This window comes from Mustela putorius, unplaced genomic scaffold (assembly GCF_011764305.1).
Source record: "Mustela putorius furo isolate JIRA1106 unplaced genomic scaffold, ASM1176430v1.1 tig00003949_pilon_pilon_pilon, whole genome shotgun sequence".
Taxonomy (NCBI): domain Eukaryota; kingdom Metazoa; phylum Chordata; class Mammalia; order Carnivora; family Mustelidae; genus Mustela; species Mustela putorius.
The window spans coordinates 6,271,701-6,285,821 of NW_025422093.1; the positions used below are offsets into that span (position 1 = coordinate 6,271,701).

The following is a 14,121-nucleotide window of genomic DNA, read 5'->3' on the forward strand; positions in this document are numbered from 1 at the left end:
TAAAGAGGTGGTCAGGAGTCCTCTAACTCCCACATCCTTCTCCTGTTAAATCTTTTGTTTTGTTTACATCCATTTATTCTTCATACTCTGGGTTTCTCTCCAATGGGAATCTAATTTTAACTGAATTATGTATAAAGCAGGCTTTGTTCTAAAGAGGATCCTCCTGATAATCTATAATAGCTTTCTTGGCCAATAAATACTATAATGGACCTTATTTAAGACTACTATAACCCAAACGCCTCTGAGCTTAATGCTATATCAAGAATGTCAGTAAATTCTAATGTTCTGAACGAAAACTTAGCTAGAGAGAAAACAACTATCATCTGGACAGTAAAATCAAAGATCTTGTCTCAGAAGCAGAGTTTAGCATTTCCAGTACAACTGGCTGGTTATGCTGAAGTTAAAATTGATTTCCTAATTCTTCCTCTACAATGCTTACCTCCTCACACACTAGACCTACTTCTTGCTTACGACCTATGACAACCTAGCGCAGTTTGATTAGCATCTCAATAAAGCTAGGAATATAATTTATAGACGTGTTCTTACATGAAAGCTGTAACCTCTCCCACCCCCCGCCCAACCCCAACCTCCCAATCATGGTCCCTACCAATGCATTTGAAATTTCACAACCTTGGTAATTTTGAAGTATCCTATCATTTCCCTCTCCTGCTAATTCACGCTCGGGGAAAAACAAACCAGAACAGATGTTCTCCACTTCATTTTCCTGCCTCTCTGACAGAAAGAGATTTTGGCAACAGTGACAACAGACAGGAATACTGAAAAGAATTCTTGCAAAGAGAGGGAACTGGACGGATACTGTGATCCAAGGAGAGGGTGACGTCACTGACCCTCCACATCTCATCTGCCCTCAGTGCCCCACCTTTTTGTCTCTGCCTCTACTTCCTAGCTTCCTTTTGACTTTCGACTTTCGACTCATACCAATTTTTTTAATTGAAGTATAATTAACACACACTATTATGTTAGTTTCAGGTGTACATCATATTGATTCAACGGTTCTATACATTACTGTGTGCTCACCACCATAAGTGTAGTCACCATCTGCCACCATACAACCTGCTTACTATATTATTCCCTATATTCCTTATGCTGTCCTTTTCACCTCTGTGACTTGTTGTGTGAGTGGAAATCTCAACCTCTTCATCCCCTTTATCTATTTCAAGCCCCCCCACACCCCACCCTTCTCCTCTCGGGCAATCACCAGTTTGTTCTCTGTATTCGAGTCTTTTGTTTGAGGTTCCCACACCTCCCATCAAAATTTCCCCATCCTCCTTCGGCTCAGGTCATGATCCCAGGGTTCTGGGATCGAGCCTCGCATCGCATTGGGGCTCTCTGCTCAGCAGGAAGCCTGCTTCCTCCTCTCTCTCTCTGCCTGCCTCTCTGCCTACTTGTGGTCTCTGTCTGTCACATAAATAAATAAATGAATCTGAAAAAAAAATTTCCCCATCCTTTGCTAAATATATTTGAGAAAAGAAAGAGAGTCCAGGGTGTGAATCATCCAGGTGCTTTTTCTCAATTATCTGTTCGCATGCTCAGTAGACACCAATTCATGGATAGCTGTGTCCGTAAAAACAGGAACATACGAACTACTAAAGACATTTCTAAGGCGAGAGTTGGCTGGCTAGATCGACAAGCAGTTGTATTCTTTAAATTTAAAAAGACTTGTCAACTAGGAATTTTTTTTTTAAACACTCTGATTTGATGAGCTAGGGAATAGCTTCAGAGAAATGTATGAGAAAGTCATATTTATATCATTGTAAATTTTCTAAGCAGCAAGGATCCTAAACATGCTTTTTAAAATAACCAGATAGAGAAATCTTAGTGTGAGCAATTTACACTTGAAGTGACTGTTCTGGCTTTAGAACACTGGGAAGAGCGAGGTGTTTAATGTATCTTCCAGACAATTACAAAGCAGTCCTTGATCAAAACCCTCTGCAAGGGATATTGACAAATCTGCCCAGCTCCGAGAATCTCCTGTAGAGAAAATGATCTATGAGATTACCTGCTGGTGAGTTCATGGGTCAGATTGTCAATATCTAGAGAAGGATCACAGAAATAAACATTTAGTGTTTGCTGTCCTGACGTCTTTATTTATGGTCCTGTTAAAGCAGTTGGTCAATCAAAACCAGTTAAAGCAATTACAATTTTCCCCTAGCTACATGCAAGAGAAAGAAACAGGAACTCATTGTGACGAGAAGTCAATAAAGCAAGATAATCCAAAATTGCTTTTTATTCATGTGGAGGGAATTTGGTACTATTATATCTTGTCACTTGTAATTGTCTGATTAGATGAATACACTGAAGATGTATTAATGTAATGAAGTCAAATACTCAATTAGATTTTGTTTTTTTTCTTCCCTTCCTGCATTGTTTGAGGTCCCCACAGAATTTGGAACAGAATGTTCCTTTCCCTTTTGAGTTTGACTCCTTTATATTTGGCAAATATTTATTCTTTTATCTGTGTTTCAATTGGAGCTGCAGTGAATGGGTCCATTTTTTTTTTTTGTGGATTGACTCCCGCTGTCAAACAATATAGGTGATGTTGTTAGGCATAGACTTATTTTGGAGATGACATAAATCACTAATGTGAGACAGAAGGCATGCTGGATTCTAACAGCAAACTTCTGCAAAGGACTAAGAAAAAGAATAAATGGCAACGTCTGTAGGAAGATGTGATTTCCAAAATGTTGACCCAGAGCCTGAAAACAACCTGGAAAAAGGACGCATCAGATTGTAAATCCTCTGAAGGGTTAAAAAGAAAGACAGGTGTAATGAACCGGCATCTGTTTTGGTGAAACTTGCTATTCAAAGGCTTGAATGGGAGTTAAAAGAATTTTTTTTTTCTTTTTTTTTCCCTGTGTTCCAGAATTCATTTCTGATTGAGAGCTCAGGTTTATGAGGGTTAAGGAGAGGGTGGTTGGGTTATGGACACTGGAGAGGGTTTGTGCTATGGTGAGTGCTGTGAAGTGTGTAAACCTGGCGATTCACAGACTTGTGCCCCTGGGTATAGGTTATATGTTAATGAATTCTATGTTAATATGTTAATAAAAAATTAAAAATTAGATTAAAAAAAAAAACTCAGGTTTTAGGACTGGATCCTCCTTACAGATCTTTGGGACCTCAGGCAAGTTAGCATTCCTCTCTAAGCCTCGGTTACCTCATCTGTTAAGTGAAAGTAATTGTAGAATGTGCTTCATAGACTGGTTAGGAGTTTGAAGTTATACAATCCATGCATGGCTCTTGGCATAGACTACATCGTAATAAGCACTCAGTAAATGTCAGCTAGTGTTAGCTAATTGTTAGGTATCGTTAGCTAAGGCAGAGTCTATGGTTTCTATTAGCAGCAAGCTGACTGGTACTCAACACACACTTACAGAGGGTCTACAATGTACAGAAGAAACTAGATGGATCCAAGGAGAAATAACACACCATCCCCATCCTCAGTTTAGGGGGGTCAACTCCGGTATTCACCAGTCTCTTAGAAGGCTGACTGAGGTGAGTGTCTAAGAAATCCTAAGACACATCTGAAAGGATTCTCATTCCCTTCAGATTCATACTCTACTCCCGTCTCTCTGCAGGAGGAGAGGAACTCTGTAAGACTTTTCAATGTCCTCCTATTGAACTATCAATGAAATCCAAAGTACTTACTCTGGGCTTCTTGGCCCTGCCTTGCCTGGCAGCCAAAGACCTCATTTGCGTCACTCTGTCTCTCTCTCACGGCAGCTCCCTGCCCCCTTCACTCCAGTCTTTGGCTCCGAATCTTCCCTCCACTGGAACTATTCCCCCTCCTTTTCTTTCCTAACTTCATTCTCACCAATTCTTCTTCAGGCCTCAGCTGTAATGTCCCTTCCAGAGGGGGAATTCCTTAACTTCCTCCCTGCCCAAGGCCAGCCTAAATTAATTTCTCCTGGAACGACTCTCAATTTTCCTTTGTGACCCTTGAACATTTCTGTGAGTTCAGAAAAGAATCTGTCTCCCCCATTAGACATCAACTCCTTGAAGTCAGAGACCATGACTGTTTTGATCTATTGCTCAGTTGCTAGTCCAAAGCTTGGCACAGAGTAGTTGCACAATAAAAACTGAACAAAGGTGCTAAATGGTAATTTTTTTGTTTAAAAAAATTGTCAAATCATGAATCTCATACAGATATGAAATGAAAATTGTTAAAGATTTTAGGTCACTATTAATGAGGTAACCAGGAAGATGTTAAACTGAGTCAAAGAAGCACAAGAACAGACAAACAGAATCTATTTCTAAATGTGGGGTATGGTAATGAACATGGAAGTTGAGACAAAGTAAGCTTGTTTCATAGTACAAAGAAAATTTAATTGAAACTTCACCTGACAGAATTCTTGCATATTTATAGACAAGAATTATTTTGCATTGCTTTTAGTTATCAACAACTTAAAGAGTCATCAAATAGCTCAAAAGTAATGGAAGGCTAAAATCAGAAAACTAAGAAGAAAGCACTCTACAGAGTACGCAGTTTTCTACTATAATACATTTTCCTCTACAACAAATAGATGGTAATTATGGGGGCACATAGGAGGGTACATTTCATTTTGGGGGTAGGTGAGAGATTTCAGAAGAATATAGAATAGTTGAACTAAATCTTAATTGTAGGTAGGATTCCAATAATGATGACTACTTGAGATTTTTTTTTTTAAGATTTTATTTATTTATTTGACAGAGAGAGATCACAAGTAGGCAGAAAGGCAGGCAGAGACAGAGGAGGAAGCAGGTTCCTTGCTGAGCAGAGAGCCCGATGCGGGGCTAGATCCCAGGACCCTGAGATCATGATCTAAGCCGAAGGCAGAGGCTTAACCCACTGAGCCACCCAGGTGCCTCGCTACTTGAGATTTTTGAGCAGAGCTCTAGAAAAATTTTTCTGTAGTCATAGATTCCTACAAGCAGGAATGCAGCCTAGGAGACAAGACAAGAGGCTACTTGTAACAGCCCAGGGGAGAAATGGCTAAGAAAGAGAAAGGAACACCCATTCGGGTGCACCAGCATTTCTTCTGGACTAATTTACAGATATCTCTGGGCTTAATCCTGGAAATAGTTCACATTTGGCACCAGGAATATGATGGGGAAGAAAAAAGAGGCATGAAACTTATAGATTCTGGAGTATTGATTATCTGGATAAGGAAATGATGACATCCTAAAGTAGTCTTCAACCTCTAAGGTCTGTATGCAGAGGTGTAATTCCTAATGTCACATTGAAATGAGAAAAATCACCCTATGTCTGGGTCAGGATTATTTCGTACACGAATTTTATAGGAAAGACTCTTATCACATGACTATTATTACCGATTGTCTTCTAATACAGGGTTCAGTAACAGCCAGATGGTAAATAGCTTTGGTTTTGGGTGCTATACTGTGTCTTTTGCAGCTACTCAACCTCACTGTTACAATTCAAAAGCAGCCACAGACAATATGTAAAGAAACGGACATGCTTCTTTTCCAATAAAACTTTATTTTCAAAACCAAGCCATGGGCCAGATATGACCTGCAGGCCATAGTTTGTGCACACTTGTTTTTGAAGGTGAATAGTTTAAGATCATTAAAACTGTGACCAATGGAGGTCAGCTTATTTACCTCCGTCCCAAATAGTGCCTTGCACAGAAATTCTAGAAAATTCACTGTAAAAGGAAAGATTTTTTAAAAAGGATCCTCCACTAAACTTCATACCAATTTGTAACTCTCTCATAGCACTCATCACATCCTACATGATATCAGAATTATCCATGCACGTGTCTCTATTTCTCCCTAAGCTTTAAACTCCTAGAGGGTAGAAACCATGCCACTTTCCATATTTCTATCTGTTCCCTGATGTATCAGGACTAAAAAATGTTTCCTGAAAGTGTGAATGAAAACATGGTTTTTTGTTTGTTTTTTTGTTGTTTTTTGTTTGTTTGTTTTGCATCGCTCTTTCCTGGCCTCCATGAAACGTGAGGTCTTCCCTGGAATGTTCAGCGGTATCTCCAGGAACTTTGTCCAGGAGGGAAACATCTCTTGGAACAGGACACTTTGCCTGTGATCATCACTTGTGTGTCACTTCTTCACTTTCCCCCCCCCTACTTTGGGATGACTCTTGAATGAGTGATTATTTGCCTTCTTAAGAAATGTCCTCTTAGTGGCTAGCCATGACCCATTTAACATAATTCAATGCAGCATTCATATATTTCTCCCCAGGGCTGTCCTTTTCATGTGCATGTCTGAGAGCTTTTGAGGAAGGCACAGAGTTTTGTTGTGGGTCATTTTATATACGCTGCAGATAATAAACTGTTAATGGAAAGAAATAGCTGCTGCAATCAGATTTCCAGTTTGTTTGGTTTCTTTTTTTCAATTTTCCTTAAGTGTTCCTTCCTTTGTGAGAACACCAAGCCCTCATTTCCCTGCCTACAATAGCTTTTTCATGAAGTGTTTTTTGATCCCCCCCCCCCGCCTTTTTTTTAAGCTTTTAAGCAATACCAGATGTTGAAAGAAACTTTCTCTGATTGGTGTCCAGAGAAAACAAAAAGCATGTATCACTTCAAGCCTGACCTACACAAGGGGAAAATGGACCAAACAAAAGCTGCCAGGATTAAACGCACTGCAGATGGCATAAAAGGAAAATTCTAAAGTAATATATTTTTTTTTTACCCCTTGTGCTTCCATTGTTCCTCTTCATACCTGATTAAAGAGTTAATTTTTGTTAAGAAGAAAAGATAAACTAGGAAAGAGAAAAGCCACAAGAAAAGGATTTTTTTTTTTAAGATTTTATTTACTTATATGACAGAGAGAGAGAGATCACAAGTAGGCAGAAAGAGAGGGAGAAGCAGGCTCCCTGCCGAAGAGAGAGCCCGACGTGGGGCTCGATCCCAGGATCCTGAGATCATGACCTGAGCCAAAGGCAGAGGCTTAACCCACTGAGCCACTCAGGTGCCCCAAGAAAAGGGGAGGCTCGTCTCCTGGCTGATTATGTGATTCTAAGCCAGGGATCCTAGGGAGATCCACGTTCAACCAGGGGATATTGAAGGGTGATTTGAGAGAGAGTGGAGAGTTTGGTGACCAAGTAAGTGTGGGCTATGTCGGGTTAAACAAGTTAAACTATTGGCCAACCAGTATCATGAATCTCCAAAGGGGTATAAGTAGGTGGAGCCTTTCCCAATAATCTGCACAGAATACTTTTACTGCAGAATATTTTATAGAGCCAAGGCCCCTTTGGCATACTCTCAAGAAATGCCCTCTGCTAGGAAAAAATAGATTTGCTAGAAAAGTTAGGTGCTGTGATCTCTGCTATCATCAACACTATGGTATCTATAAAATGCCAGCTGACCTCCTAGCATCCTGTAATGTGCCATGGAAGACTCCTGAGTCCTGGTCTCCTACCTCCAAAGGGGACACAGCCTGGTTGGAAAAATACAGCGCACACACCTGAAAAGATACTCAGTGGGACAAGGCCAAACCAGCGGCAGGGAAAGTAACAGCTATGGTGTTTTTTCAACAATGTGTGGCGAAGCCATAGAGAGTCCCTGAAGGTACCACAGGGCCGCCTCTAAGGGAAGAATGGTTAAGGAGAATGTCAACCAAGCAGGGTTAAGTGCCCCAGCCCCTCATTAGCGAATGAGATTCCGCTGCAGACATGATCCTGCTATTGGAAAATGCCCAACTTACTAATGTTTATGTTTCCACTCAACAAATGAAAGGAGTTCAGGGCCGGCCCTGTTGGCACGTATTTCCATCTCTGAGCAGAGTGCTCCTTCCTACACTCGTGTGAGTCAGAAAATGGGGACATGGACGGCCAGACAAGAACTGAGAAGCAAAAAAGGGAAGAAGAGAGTCACGAAAGAAGTTAGAGACAGCGTCATTTAAAAAAAAAAAAAAACACCAGCTGCTGGAAACCTGGAGAGAGTAGGAAGTGGGTGTCAGAGAGAAAAATTCCCCAGGCAGCCAGCAGAGGGCGCACTGGAGAGGCCTCCTCCTGCGGGAAAGCCTCGGGTGGTGAAAGGCAGAAAAAGCCCAGAGGGGAGAAGGGAGGAAATGAGGGGATTATCAATATTGCTTAAGCGTCTTGGGTAAAGATTGCAACTCCTGTTGCATTATTATTATTATTATTATTATTATTATTATTATTTTGCTATTTTATTATTATTATTTTTTGGTACTGTGCTTTTTGTGACTTTGGTTCCATGCAGATACTGGATTGCACGGGTTCAGAGCTCAGGGCTATACAGATAAAGGCATTATTTTCATCAGGCTTTTTGAAACACTGTCTGCCCTGAGGGCCCATCATTGCCTCTGAGCATTGAGATGTTCAAGAGTGCCAAGCTGGGAGCTCATTGCTTATAATATGGATAAAAACTGTGAAGGACTTTCCAAAAGTCTCATTTAGGAAGTCCAATGAGATTAACAGCTTTTATTATTTTATAGAACTGAATAAACAACCTGAAGTGGTTTGCATTTTCCTACTCAGAATCTCCTGTCACTAAGCCTTGTAATTCTTCTGCTTCTAGTTGCTATAGAAATGGTGCACGAAATCTTGACTGATTTGTGCAGAATTCATTTCTCTCTGACACTGTTGCCTTTTAAAATCAACATTCTGGTTGTGTGGCGAAATTGGGTCACTGCATCGTATGGTAATTATAAATGCTGCCATTTTCATTGAAAGCAATAAATAAGACTTCTGATTTTATTTTGGTGAGGTTGGATGGGCCCTGGGAGGTTATCTTTTAAGCTGGGTATCTAATATAATGTTCAAGTTTCTTTCTTTCTTCGTGTGTGTGTGTGTGTGTGTGTGTGTGATCTTCCTATGTGTACTTTTTTCTGACAACTCTTTCCTCATCTGCTTATAGTTGACTGAAACCAAAGAGGGAACCCTTTATTCCCACCCACGCTACTTTTTGGATCCACTCATCTTGCTGCTAACAACCATTTTATTGTGGGCTGTCTTAAAGAATACAAATTAATAGAGAAAGAATTCATTGCCTTCCGGAATCAACTCCTATCCTGAATTTATGGCCCTTTGGAGGCCCAGCGCTTGGTTCTGAGGTAATTTTCTCCACACTCTGTGACAAGAATGAACTTATGTGAACCAAGAGTGCTCTTTTCTTGCCATAGTCAGGTGAGGTGGGTCAGAATGTCTTCATCTCTCTTCTGACCTCCAACAGAATGCTGCCTATCCCCTGTCATTAGAAGCATTCGAGGAGGGGCTGGGGTAAGTCAGGTGCAGATGGCCCAGGCCTCATTACCACAGATGAAATAACAATGACTTCTTAAGAGACAACCAAGACTTTCTGCTTCCAATTTCCCTCTGCTCCTTCTAGACTTGATTGTGCTCCTCTACTTAAACTACTTTATCACCTTAATATGTGAAAATATGAGGTCAACTCTATGAAAGGTATTGTTCTCCACAGAAGACCATGTCTTAGTTTTGGCTGCTTATTTTTTTTCTACATTTTTGCATATGGCAGTCTATGCAGACACATATTTGACTGTTTAATAGGAAGGGCCATTGACTTGAGGAGAATTTACTTCACACAAAGCCTCCAATACTTGTTTTTTCCCAAAGCTTTGATAAAGTTGAGGTCATAGGAATGACTGGATTGCTGGGGGAAGGAAGGCAAAAAAGAACCCAACAATCTACTTTGGGAAGACTTCTGATTTGTCAGAGTGAGTACCCAGACATCTTTCCTGGAATCTTCCACTTGCTCTCTTCCTCCCCTCCCCCACCCCAAAAAGGTTTAGAAATAGGAATTAAGAGTCTTACTGGTTTTCAGTTCTGCTACTGCCAAACTTAGCACTATCCATATTATTTGGACTAAACAAACAAACAAAAAAAGTCCCTTCTTTTTCCTTCAGCTCTCCAGTTGTTTGCCTATAAATGGCTCATTTAGTTGTTCTTCATTTGCAGGAAAGCTTTCTGGGGCCTCATCAAAGCCCCCTTCTCTCACTTTTAAGTCTCCCTGCAGGTTCCTTTCTTGATTGCTTTGAAAAATCTTTCTCTTTTAGTGAGGCTCTGCACTTACTACCTTTCTTTTCTAAAACAATCTCAAACCCATTTCTATATCCAAATTGTTGTGATTTCAAAAAACTGTATTTAGGAGCCCAAACAAGATGGGGGATGTTTAGAAAAATACCGCTCTGTTCTACACATGTGTTTGCTTAAAATGAAACCACACAGAGTGGAAAGGAGAAGTTCAGGGAACTTGCTGAGATCTTCCTGACTCCTCCTCACCACCACAGGGCTGGAAAGCAAAGCGAGAAGTATTTACACACACACACACAAACACACACACAAACACACATGCACCCACACGCACGCAAATATGCTCAAATACACACATACGCACCACATATAGGTCTGAATACCTCATCATAATTCTTGGAAACACCCATCAGCAAGCCAATGCTTATTTTCAAATTAACTGTTCAATTCATTCACTACAGAAAATATTCACAAATACTAGACTTGTTCAATCATGTATTTTCCTTTTTCTCCTTTTTAAGAAATTTCAACAAAACGCAACACAGGGGAAACACTGGCTTTTCTTCCTTATGCATACATTCTTATTCATGAAACCCAGACAACATAAATGAGTGAAATATGGCTTCTAAAATAGCCTTTACCAAAACAATCAGGTCAGTCAAAATAACCCATAAACATGTTAGTCAAAACTGTCAAACTGGTTTTGCAAAGGAAAGTGATATTGTCTGTGACGTAGATTCCTGCGGCCTTTGCCCCAGATCCAAGTTCACATTAAATGCCCTTGGAGATAATGAGGAAGCTAGGAAGGACGGAGTCAAGAATCAGTTATTTCGTGATCTTAGTCTTCTGTCTCTAAGCCCTCTTCCCACAAAAAGATTTTTTCTTCACGTACATTTTATTCACTGTGTTTGTTAGAGTTGATAGATGTCATATGTTTACCAATTTCACAACAATTTTGGCGAACACTCCCACTGTATTAGCAAATTTGTAACTGGCCGAGGGGGAGAAAAATGGGTGTTGCTGCAGATACCGGGCAAATCAAGGGCTTTCTGTTTTATACTAATTTGAATCACAGTTCTCAAATTAGGATGTTTAAAGAAATACTGACTTCTAGATTGTCTTTAATTCAAATAAATATGGACTCCAAGATACCACTCCCTGACTGGCAAGAAGTTCAAACTCAAAAGTCAGAATCGTCTTCTCTTCTTTTCCTTCCGGCTCTCCTTCCAAAAGTGGCCCCAGCTTTGTGCAGGGCTAGAAAACAGATCACTGGTCTTCCGTCCTGGCTCCAAGCCCACAGCAGTCTCTTAAAGGCCGGTTGCTTCCTTCCTGCCGACAGGGTTCTCGGCCAAACAAGGAAACCACCCTGCCCCATGCAGTCATGCCTCAGGAGTTCTTGTTCACTGTGGCATTCCCACCGTCCCACGTTCAGATCACCTGCTATCACATAAACCACTTCGCCAAACAGTGACTGGAAGCAACAGCAGTCCTTTATATATTGCTCTGGTTCCTCCTCAAAGCTTTTCATGAAAGTACATCCAGAAGGTGGTTGGGGCTGGTGTCCTCTTGCCGGTTTCTTGCTCACCTATCTGGGATCTGGACTGCAAATGTTCAGAAAGCTGGAAGCCGGAACATCTGGAGTTCCTCAAGGCATCTCGGTCCCTGTGGTCTCGCTATGTGATCTCTCTGCACAGTGACCTCACCATACTCAGACCTCTTCCCTGGTTGGTGAAGGTTCCCACAGGGGGTGTTCCAAGAGAAACTACCACAAGCGGCATCGTTTCTTGCCTTAGAAGTCACCCCATTATCGTTTCCATCACATTCTGCAGCTTGAGGCAGTCACGAAAGCCGGCCCAGTGTCAAGGGAGCAGTGTCAAAGGGTTTGTAACACGTGTTAAACCTACCAGACCCACGGGGCGTAATGCTGACCCTGTCCCTCTCAGGTCCCAGAGCTGTCCTAACACAAGTTTAGAGAAGTCTCATCTTTCGCCATTCCTCCTTTCCTGTTACAGTCTTTTGTTTATTTTTCCCCCCTCATCAGAGACAACCAGCACTTTTTCCTCAGTGCCAGGCCAAGGATAGCAGATAAGATAAAAGAGGCCTGAAAATTTGAACTATAAACATGAACACCCACATAGAATAAAGAAATAATCCTTTACTATAAAAAAGCCAAAGAAAAATGATCAACAGCCACTAACACTAGAGGAACTCATTTCAGAAGACAACAGGGACTGGTGGGAACTGAGGCAATCCCTTAAAGGGGGCTACTGCTTTAGCCAACTGTGGCCATGAGGGACACAGGTCCTATTTTTGGAAGTCTTGCCAGTTTTTCTAGAAAAGTCAGAAATCTCAATTTTTAGGTGAAACATCCTGATTGTTAAATGCTAATTACTAATTCAGATGACTTCAAAACATCATTTGGGCCAAGCAAAATCTGTCATTGGCCATATTTAGGCTTCCAAACATCAGTCTGTATCCAAAGCCTCAGGCTTGGATTTCAGCATAGGAAGGAAGAAAAGTTGATTTCAGGCAACTTCGGACTTCTGCTCTTTCAAAATCCCCAAGTCAAAGAAGCATGAAAAAATCCATCTAATTTCAATGAAGCATCCTGCCACATAGTATATACCAAGGGTAAGCAAACCATGAACAAACGTGATATTTGGCCCACTGCCTAATTTTGTTAATAAAGTTTTACTGGAAAATAGCCACACTTCTTTAATTATACATTGTCTGTGGCTTCTCCCTCACCACAATGGAGGAGCTGAGTTGTTGCAACAGACTGTGTGGCCCAAAAAGACTAAAATATTTATCTGGCCCTTACAGAAAAATTTTGCTGACTCCTGCACAGTATCACTGAGGCTGGGAATCACAGCAATTAAAAACTAAAGGCTCTTAAATCTAACTTTGGGGCTACAGTAAGGGTATTTCCACTTTAAGGAAAAGGATATGGTTTCTCTAGATCACTGGTAGCACTGACTTTTCCTGTTGGGCTTGGACTGTAATTAGCAGGTGTAGTCAACCTTGACTGCTTTCCCTATAACATGATAGTTAAAGCCTATAACTCAGTAGCTTTCTTCTAGTTAAGAGGAAGAATAAAACACACTGATAACTATGCATTCCATCTTCTTCCATGTCACCTTTACTTAAAATTCAATGATACTGTCATTTTAGAGCATGACTCTTCCTTTTCAGGAACAGAAAACTTAGAATGAAGATATAATCTCCGAGTTTTCAGGTGTGTTCAAAAAATAAATTCTTTAAGTATTTTCTAAAAAAAAATATTAATTTTCTTTCTTATGCTTTTTCACAAAAACAAAAAGCCTGCCATTATTTTATATGGTAGAAACAACCATTGACCAATGTGTGCTACTTCTCCCAAAGCACACAATTCAGAAAGAAGTTAACAAACTGATGAGGTCTAAATTTGCAGCCAAAAATATCATTGTGGTAGTTTTACTTGGATCCTGTAACAAAACAAAATAAATTGACTATAAGACTTCTGGTTCAAGACCAAGATAGCCATAATGCACTTCTCCTTATTCCTCACAATGTACAGCTAAAACTCCTGTACATGATATAGAAAGCAAATATAAGTCAATATTGAAAGGTGGCAAGTAGAAGCTAGACCAGCTAGGAACCTTGGGACCTAAGGAACGACATGGTGGATCAGTGGAGGCCAAGTGAGGAACCTAGACATTTACCTCCACCTGCTGGTAACAGACAAGATCCCCCTTTATCTGTCAGTCTGGTATCAAAGGAGGCCTGCTAAAATAGAAGATCTCAATAACATCCAGATTTCATAGCATAATAATCAAAATGTCCAGGACACAACAAAAAACGTCAATCATCATACTAAGAACCAGGAAAGTCTAAACTTGGACAAGAATAGACAATTAACTGATGCCAACACCAACATGCACAGCTGTGAAAATTATCCAACAAGACTTTTAAAGCAATCATCATAAAAATGTTTTCCCAGGGACACCTGGGTGGCTCAGTCAGTTAAGCATCCGACTCTTGATTGGGCTCAGGCCAGGATCTCAGGGTCGTGAGTTGGAACCCTGCCTTTGGCTCTGCATGGAGCCTGCTTAGGATTCTCTCTCTCCCTCTCTAAAAAAATGTTTCTGGAAGCA

At 40.7% G+C, this 14,121-nt stretch overlaps 1 pseudogene; it reads right to left on the reverse strand.

Moving 5' to 3' along the window:
* LOC101676756 overlaps window positions 1-11,766 on the reverse strand; it is an 81,331-nt pseudogene extending 69,565 nt beyond the window's left edge.
* Window positions 11,767-14,121: the final 2,355 nt, after the last annotated feature.